Genomic DNA, 10,034 nt, shown 5'->3' with positions numbered 1-10,034 from the left:
TGACCAAAGTGTTTTCCTCACATTAGGATGTTTATACATGTTTAATTAGTGTTATAATCACTAATTATATATATACATATGTCTTCATATGTTATTAGGATCATTGTGTGTGTCTAAGTCTTCACTTGACACCAAGCACTTGTCCGACACTTCCATCCGATCTGCTCACTGCAGGTGAATTCATACCCCTTAATTAACCTTTTAAATGTTTTTAAATGTTTACAAATGCTTTATGGGGGGAATACAAGTTGAATCATGCTAATTGTTATATCAATCACATGTGATTAATAACTAGCATGCAAATGGATTTACTATACGTTAACTGTTTTACCAAACAGATTTCTTCAAATGACTTTCTTAAACGTTTTCACATGTTTAAAACTCTTTATCACACTGTATTACATTCTTTAAGTTTCCTTAAAACTCTTTTACAAATGTGTTTTTAAACAAAGGTTTTCCTTATACTTAAACTGTCTTATCAAACAAAATACTTTCAAATCGTTTTATAAACTGACATCAAGTCATCGTTTCTTAGTATTAAACTTTTCAAAGGTTTTACAAAACTTCTTTTATGCTTTATATTGTCAAATGCATGCCTAGATATGTATAGTTATATAAATAATGTTTAAAGGACTTAGGACGGCTAGCTCGCTTTATTTCCTTTTCCTCGTTGGGATGTGGCCTTAGGGCATCGGTTGCTCATCCGAATGTCATCTAAATATTAATTATAGATCATGTATACATATATAGGTATAAAGGTTCCCTTAGTCAGTTCAGTACCTTTGGGTAGCAAAGGTATACTTCCGGTTATACTCGTACATCACTAGTAACTATAATAGGTTTAGTTAGGAGATACTATTTACCATTCCAAGTACAAGGAATCACACAAGAGTCAGTTCATTCATGAGTCTATACTAATACATTACATGTTACATGAATACATTTACATAGATATGCTTACATGGATACGTTTACATAGATACGCTTACATGAATACGTTTACATAGATACGCTTACACGAATACGTTTACATAGATACGCTTACATGAATACGCTTACACATATACGCTTACACAATTACGCTTACATTACACGATAACAGAACTAACATAACAAGGTGCTATAACATGGAACAAGTTCAGGATCTAACTATACCAATGAATCACTAATACTTTGTGATAGTTATATTAGGTATACATGATCATAGTAATGTGGATGTTCATGGCTTGCAGTCATGCAGGTTCGCGTTTGGTTCCCAAAATCTCTTGATAGAGAGCGTATAGTATGGGTTCTAGCCATCACATTATGCCTTAACCCTCAATTAAGGCAAATTAGTACAAAGTAGTCACTTATTACAAATACTATAGTACTTACACTTTGCATACGACAATTGCAAATGGATTGAAAATCTGGTTAATATATTATTAATACCTTTACCATGTGCTACATTCACATAATCGATGAGGTAGAAAATAATAATAATAGGCGTACAGTCTGGTCTTGGTAGAAGGCTACTTTCAAAACAATTAGGTCTTGGTAGAAGACTACTTTTTATACTAGTAGGAATCATAGGGATTTTCTAGGGTTTTCAAACGTTTACCATTACTTATAAACATTTTAATACGTATACAAACTTTTCTCCAAATGTTTACAAGTCTTTACTTTCTAGTTTACAAATCAAAGACACATTAATACTTATGAATTCACCAACTTTATTGCTGATACTCGCTTTCAAAATAACTTGTATTCTCAGGTCACAAATAGACAGGTACGACGACCAGGTTTTGTGAAGACGGAGAAATCAAGACTCCTCTTTTATTTTGATTATATATTATGTTGTCTTATACTATGAAAGAACACACTTATAATGAAAATTATACTATTAATGCAATGGATGATGTTTTTGCTTGTTTACTACTTTACATTGTTGTGATACATTACATGACGTCCTCCGCCCCAGAACGTTTCCGTCGTTCTTGGTTTTGGGGTGTGTCAGTGGTATCGGAGCATTGTTTATAGTGAATTAAGTATATCAACCCATAAAAGATATACTAACTATAAATACAATGGGATTAAAAATACTCTGACCAAGAGTTTATACTTTTAAACAATAAAATATTTAACAAAGTATACGTGCTTGCATTCATACTAAAATCCGTGTCACAATGACAAGAACAAAAGTATTACGATTGTTGAATATCACAGGTAAGCTCGGGGATGTATGGTCAGTCCTAGGGGTGGCATAGCCTGATCAACTATGCTGATCCGAGGAGTGATTAGCACATGCCCAAGAATGGTTGTGATGTGTCAACAAGTATAAAAACTTACCAACACTACCACAATGAGAACATTATAACAAAACCTAAGTCTAAAATACTATAGGAGTATTTTGTATGACTATAATTACTTACTTGAGAACTAAAAAGGATCTTCATTACTAAGTTGATAATTGCTAAGTGGATACACTAAGGTTATATGTAACTAGGATGTCATAGACTTAGAATCTGTGACATTTTTGCTTTACCCCGGTTCCTTGTGAATTTGGAGTTAAGGTCACTTATTAGAAGGCCTATTTTGTTTTGATTGCATATAACTGGTATGCAATTTACAAATAGTGATGTAACTAATGAAGATTTTCTAATAATTATCTAGATAGTTCGTCTAATAGTTATTTCCTTACCCCAATTCTCACGTAGATAACATGGCTGGACTCCACCCCCATGGCAACCCGTACCTTCCGAATGAAGGCAATGCTGGATGGTTTGGAGAAGAACCCAAGAATGATCATCCAATCTCTTTGAATGATCACCATGCTGAAGATCTTTCTGATGATGATAACTCTGAACCCAAGGTTGAGAACCAACCCCCGGTAGCTCCCATTCCAAATCCTAACCCTCATCCAGCTTTTCATGGCCCGACGCCTCCTTGGGTAGAGTGCTTGGAAACATGGAGCAAAGAGAAAGATCAACCAATGTTGTTTAATGGAGACCGAAGCTTCTACAACATAAACAAAGGAAGCTCAGCAGATAGAGTTCTACCAATCCTGATCCGTAGAGTAGCCCGAAACGAAATTCAGGGCAGGACGGCTCTCCATCGTATCGCAAAGGTTGATACCAATGCAGAAATGCATACCATTCGCACCAATTGACTTGAACACACAAGTGAGAGATATGAGAGAAACCATGAGACCCTACTACAAGCACTAGCTGAAACCCGAGCCGAAGTCATACAGCTCTGAGTATGTCAGAGAGTGTACGAAAGATACCTACTTGATATGGAACGTCAACTAGCTGAACTAAGGGTTCACCATAGGGGTGACCGTCGCTAGTAGGAGATGCTTTACTTTCCTTCCTTGTTTTAAAGAACCGTGTTCCTGTCTAGGTTCTGTGTAGCACTTTTCTGTGTGACTACCTTGTACTGTAAGTACTTTTAGTTAGGTATTTATGTTGTCAAGGACTTTTCTACTCCGGATGTGATGTAAGACCTACTACAAGGCCAACTTTCCCGAACTTATTACATCTTAAACATCGATGATATTGACAGTCGGCTAACTTTCGTGTCACTCTTTTGTTCAGACGCTTTCATCATACCTTCATTGGAGTCTATCTGAAACTTGATTTAGTCAAGTCATTGGACTATAGTAATTTAACTGCGGAATCATTTTCAAGTCTCTTTCAGTGGTTGGATCATATTATCCACCAACCTATAATACCTCGGCTTGAACGACAAACGTCTTGAGACCATTCTACAAACTTACTTCTACTCTTTACTAGGACTGCATCATGGGGATGTAGGTAAAAACTTCGTCAACACACTTCTATTCCGTACTAGGACTTCATCGTAGGGATGTAGGTCAAACCATCGAGAACATACTCTTACTCTTTAATTGAACGATCGGAGTACATCTAGGGTCAATGGTAGCTTTACTAGGAATTCTAGTTCATCGAAAAGGATTCGTAAGAAAATTATTATTATGACTTTCCTCGCTTATACATTCCCGAGTTATATATAACGAAGACCTGGTAGACAATAGAATGTGAGATTTCTAATTTAGTTTCTTTTCCTCGTTGGGATGTGGGACTAGAGTAGAATCACACATTTTAATATCCGCACAATCTTGATTATATCATAACGTGTATAAGCTAAGTTTTCATGTATAATAACTTATCTATTAGTCAGAATCAAGCCTATAAAGGCTCAACCGTAACGAATCATGAACTCCTTTTCTTTCGTATTAAAGAATCATGTCGTCACCCATAGATAACCCACCGAGAAACGAAACCCCTATCTTCCAGATCGATGCCGCTATGTTACAAGCCGCGGTAACAGCTGTCGTGACCGCTGTCCTTGCACACTTCAACTCTGGCAACACGAACAAGACCGACAAAGGGGTTGACAATTACGATCGTTGTGACAATCCGACCCAAAGCCACAACCCAGAGCTCAAGAAACGGAATCGTCAAGCCCAAGTAGAATGCAAGCGATTTCAAAGGCTTTCCATGCGACAACAACAAGTGGCGACTCCTGCCACCTCTGTACTGGCCAAGCGTTATGAGGGAACACTCCCGAAGTGTAGCTATCATCATAACGGAGCCTGCCGAGTATTGCAATGTACCAATTGCAATAGACTGGGGCACATTGCCCGTTTCTGTAGAGCCATCTCCACTACCGGAGCCAGCCAGGCTTGGTATAGCTGTGGAGAGACAGGACACTATCACAGGAATTTCCCAAAAGTAAAGACCAAAGAAAGCACCCACGTCAATATAACTCCAACCCGACACATCGCTTCCACCACCAATGCTAGTACTAGCCATTCATGTCACCAATGCGGTGAGATAGAGCACTTCAAGAAGGATTGTCCAATAACAAAGAACTCCGGTGCAGACGGGAAAATACTAAGGATCACTGCCGCAGGAGAGACTACTCCGGACCCACGTTAATGTAATTAAGGCGTTTCGTTGTAACAGACCCATAAAACATGTTTAAAACTAGTGCAACTCGAGTCTTATCTTTTGCGAAATCCTATCAGTTAAGGGACCCTCGTGCTGCGTATACTTGCCTTTTGTAGTATACCTTATTCGTAGTAGCATTCTTGTAGTACGCTAAAGTACTGTAACCCTGTCAAAAGTTGCACTGTTGTGTTTTGTCTGTAACGCCTTTATGTTAAAATCTAGTGCCTTTATTTTCAAGTATGTCCGATATTATCATACAACTTGAGTCAATTCGATTCGCACAATACCAGTTTCGTGCACACATATCTTTCTCCGAAATCGCTTTTCTAGCGAAGCCGTCATTCTAGAACTCCGAAGTACTCATGCATAGAGTACCTCGTATTTCTTATCCCTTCCGAAACCTCAAGAAACCTCCCCGAAGTACCACTCGTACAGTATGTCAAGTTCAATCCAAAGACCCATATGGTTGATCTATCACTGAAGAAGGTATACACAGGGGTGGCATATAATCAAGGTTCTATAGGTTTAGAATTGATGATTCCACTTTAACTCTTTTCCTCATTGGTATGTGAGGTTAAATAAGAATCATTTATTCGACTACCTTTTCAATCTTAATTATATACGACTCGTATACACGAGACTGTGATTGATGAACCATGTATGACTTCTAATATGAACTTCAGGACGAAGACTGCCCAAGATTACAAGTGCTCACATCGTCATGCGAATGAACTTAGGACCTAATACGACTCCTGTAACCCAATCGCCCTATAGTCTCGCACCAACGGAGATACAAGAGCTGTTCGGAAAGCCTAACGACTACTCAGCAACGGAATGAGAAGACCAAGCTCCTCACCTTTGAGAGCTCCGGTCTTATTCTTCAAGAAGACAGACTTCAGCGGGTGCGATCATACCAACACTAATGCACCGGATCCCATCTGAACTCCGCAGTTAAGCGTGCTTGGGCGAGAGTAGTACTAGGATGGGTAACACCTTGGGAAGTCCTCGTAGCGCAGACCTCAATATGACTTCCATTAGAAATCATTACCTTCTACCTCGCATAGATGAATTGGTTGATCAACCGCAAGGAACGAAGTGCATTTCAGATTTGGACCCAAGATCTGAATATCACCAGTTACGAGTGTTAGTGAAGGATGTCCCGAGGACAATCTTCCAAACTCGATGCAGATGCTACGAGTCCGTAGAGATATCCTTCGGATAGGACCAATACGCCCGTAGTATTCATGAACTTAATGAATAGGGTACACCATTCTTACTTGAATCAGTTTGTCATTGTCCTTGTAAATGACTCACTTATCTATTCTCGTAGTAAGAAGGAAATCATAAAGGGAATCTACAACAAACCATGGAAACATTTCGATCGGAGAAGCTTTACGCGAAGTTCTCAAAATACGAGTTTTGGAAGAGTAGAGTTGAATTCCTAAGACACACTATTAGTGATGTGGGAATTCTTAAGGACCCTTCCAAAGATCAAACCGTTGAGAATTTTTCAGCACTGAAGACACTTATGGAATTCACCAAATTCTAGGTCTCGCTGACCTACTGTCGTAGTTCATTCGGAACTCCTCACGAATTACGGAACCTCTTACGACTTTGACTCAGAAGGGAGTGGCCCTTGACTGAGAAGAGAAGCAAGAGGAAGAAACCTTTGGAATTCCAAGTGAGAGACCCAAATCCTTTTGGAAGTCTCACTCTGGGAAGGCTTTATACGCTTCGGAAAGCGTGGAGAGCTAATTCCAAGAGAGTTTGGACCCCCGAGATTCTTACCCGAATCGGCTTATAACTCAAAAACCCAACCTACACCGCGAACTCAGTAACGTACATTTCACCCTTCACGTCTCGAACTTGAAAACGTATCTTTCCGACAGGACTCTCGTAATCCCACTTGACGAGATCGAGATCAATGAGAGCCTCACCTTTGTGGAAGAACCGTAGTAATCATGGACCGAGAAGTCAGGCGAACAAGGCAAAACCACCTCCCATTAGTGAAGGTTCATTGGGATACCAACCGAGGACCCGAATTCACTTGTGAGCGCGAGAACCAATCGATTAGGAAGTATCCCCACCTCCTTACTCGATTATTCATACCTACTCCTTACCTAAATTCTAATTTCGGGACGAAATTCCCTCTAACAGGGGGATGATGTGACAACCCGAAATTTTCTATCCTGTGCAGTCAAACACTTCACAGAAAGTCAAACTCATTTCTGCTACCTTTTAGCATGTTTGGTGTTCGTTTAAGCTCCCCGGAGCTCCGACAAACCTCTTGCTAAGCACAAGCGATACAAAGGATCGGGTAGCCCCCGAATCAAACAATACCAATGTAGAAGTATCGTTCACGTGGAACGATCCTAAAATAAAACACATAAATATAAGCAGGCAATTCAATATAAATAAAGATATAAGGAGAAGATACATACCTGTCACCACATCAGGTGCCACGCGAGCCTCCTCGGTCGTCAGCTGAAAAGACATGTTCCTCACCACAGGCGCATCCGCCTTGCCCTGGCGGCCATCAGTGATCTGTAGAGTCGCAGGAGCGGGTGCTACCAACGGTCCTACTATATCCAAACTCGGAAAATAGGCCTTCTTGTGGCCCCTCTGATTGCATTGGAAGAAAATCAGATTAGATACTGGGTGGTGGTAGTAACAGTACAATCCCTGCTAATATAACTCATATTGCCGCACTTGAAGCAACCATAACCACTCACCTTGCATGCCCCCTCGTTCGTCTTGCTACACTTGCCACAGTAGCTCCGGCCCTACTAGCCTCTCAATCTAGAATCAAATACCTTGGGCCTCTTGCCGGAACCCCTTGAACCCTAAGCCTGATATGGCTTCCTCTTCCTCTCCATATCAAGATCAATCTTAGTGTCCCTAGCACTCGCGATCATATCCTTAGTTTCCTGCAACTGGATTGACTCACAAACTGTCGAATGTCACTCCTCATCGTCTCATGGTACCTCACCTTTTTCATCTCCTCATCCACCACATACTGTAGAACCAATAGCGCCCTCTCACGGAACATCGCTGTGATCTCCGTCACTGTCTCAGTAGTCTGGCAGAGGTCCTAAAACTCCCTCGCCAACTGTTACAACTCAATCACTGGCGTGAACTCAGCTCGGAATATGGTCGTAAAATCATCCCATGTCATCGAATCAATAGTCTCGAGCTCTTTCTTTTAGAAGACAGGAAGCAAGTCTAACCTTTTCCCCATCAGGACAACTGCTAGTGCAGAAGGCGTTAGCGGCATCTGCTTACCAATGAATGCTTGTAATCGAGTCCTTCTCCTTATAGTAATCAGGAGCCCTACATTCCCGGAACTCCCTGAAGGCCAGTGAACATGTCCCAATCAAAGCAACCATCTCAGAATGGAAAAAGCCCAAAAGTTCCTCCAACACATCCATGATACCCTTCTTGATCGTACCAAAGATCACAGGAGTCTGCTCAAGTGTGTTGCAGGTAATCTCAGACGAAATGAACTCCAGCATCTAATCATCCAACTTCCCCACTCCAGAACATAAGCCCGAACCCTCAGCAGCACCAGAACCACTAACCGATCTACCTCGAAGAGTCACCATACTGAAAATAGAACATATAAACCATCAGAATACGCATCAATATATATACATCAAGGAGTCTCATACTCTACAAACTCCCTGGTTTCTTCGCAGTTCTCCTTGACTCGAGTACGGATCCTCTGCTTCTAGTAGTACGGGTCGATACTACCTTCTACATCTATCTGTACTTTCCTCAAGGATCGCTTTGATTCCTCCAAGTCACTCTTTACAATAATCCCTATAAACAAGGCTCCCGACACTAAATCTCTTCCTTGGTTTTCCTAGGGCAACCACCACACCACTCTCCGCCATCAGCTACAAAAGGAACTCCTACCAGCATCCTCTAACTAGCTCACAAATACAATTACATATCATTCACACCAGATCATTTTCGAATGAAAGGTATCACACCACAACGGTTGGACTCAAACAAGAGCTGCACAATAAAGTTAAAACCTAACCTTCTAAAATTATTTAGTTTCCGAAATATGTAACTTAACATATTCATTTACTAGTTATCTGATGTTAGTGAGAACTCCTAAAAAGCACGAAGCAAGCAGCATTCGAGCATCGAGTAATCTGAATCAAGCATAACCTAATCTAGTCATCCTATCATTGACTGATCAGTACTAGCATGTAAGTCTACAAGCTCATATATTAGGCATATAAAGGCATCTCTCCTAGCATTCTATCATGCAAATCCTGAGCAGATTCTCAGCCCTAACTAGCATGCGATTCATAGATTTATAAATCAAAGCATATCATAAATCATGTATGGGTATATTGGGAAAACTTACTTGAGATCAGTCAATTGCATGCACTACACCCTTTTATTTTATTAGAAAATCTTTTCATAAAACATTTCTTTTTGAAATTTTTTACCAAACCCTCAATTTGATTTCAGACATACTTGAGAGTACGTCTGAATCTCTCAAACTAAGGCTCTGATACAAACTTGTAACGTCCCAAAAATAAGACCAAAAATTTTCACTTTTAAATTAGTAAAACTATAATCCAAAACATCATTACGAATCTAAGGTGGAGCAAAGTGTATCAATACATCATAAAACATCAAAGTAAATCACAAAATGCAGACTAAGGTGGTGTGTGCTCTACAATCATCCCAGGTTCTTCCCTTTCAAACAAGAAGTACCTGAAACATAAAGTGAAAACCATAAGAACAAAGCTTAGTGAGTACCCAAAAATACCACATACCATACATAATACATAATGGGCCTCGCCCGTCATCGACCCCGCCCGACATCGAGCCCTGCTCGATATACAGATCTGTCAGTCATCAGGCCCAACTTAACATCGGGCCCCACTCGATATACATATATGTAGTCATCAGGCTCCACCGGGTATACATATAAACATATCAACATATAATCATACAAACACATGCAATACTCACAAAGGTAATAGCATACAATACAATCATTGGTCCCATCCCGGTAAGCATACCAACACATAGCACATGCAAGAGTCATGCATACATCTA

General features: G+C 40.2%; 1 non-coding gene across 1 annotated transcript; it reads left to right on the top strand.

Annotated features, from left to right (window-relative positions):
• Positions 1–5,852: 5,852 nt before the first annotated feature.
• Positions 5,853–5,971, top strand: LOC111891330 (5S ribosomal RNA). The gene has a single exon (XR_002850152.1). It is a non-coding gene; the product is annotated as a 5S ribosomal RNA (ribosomal RNA).
• Positions 5,972–10,034: the final 4,063 nt, after the last annotated feature.

This window comes from Lactuca sativa, chromosome 1 (genome assembly GCF_002870075.4).
Source record: "Lactuca sativa cultivar Salinas chromosome 1, Lsat_Salinas_v11, whole genome shotgun sequence".
NCBI lineage: Eukaryota > Viridiplantae > Streptophyta > Magnoliopsida > Asterales > Asteraceae > Lactuca > Lactuca sativa.
Note: the sequence above shows the minus strand (reverse complement) of the source record. Positions and strands in the feature narration are given on the sequence as shown.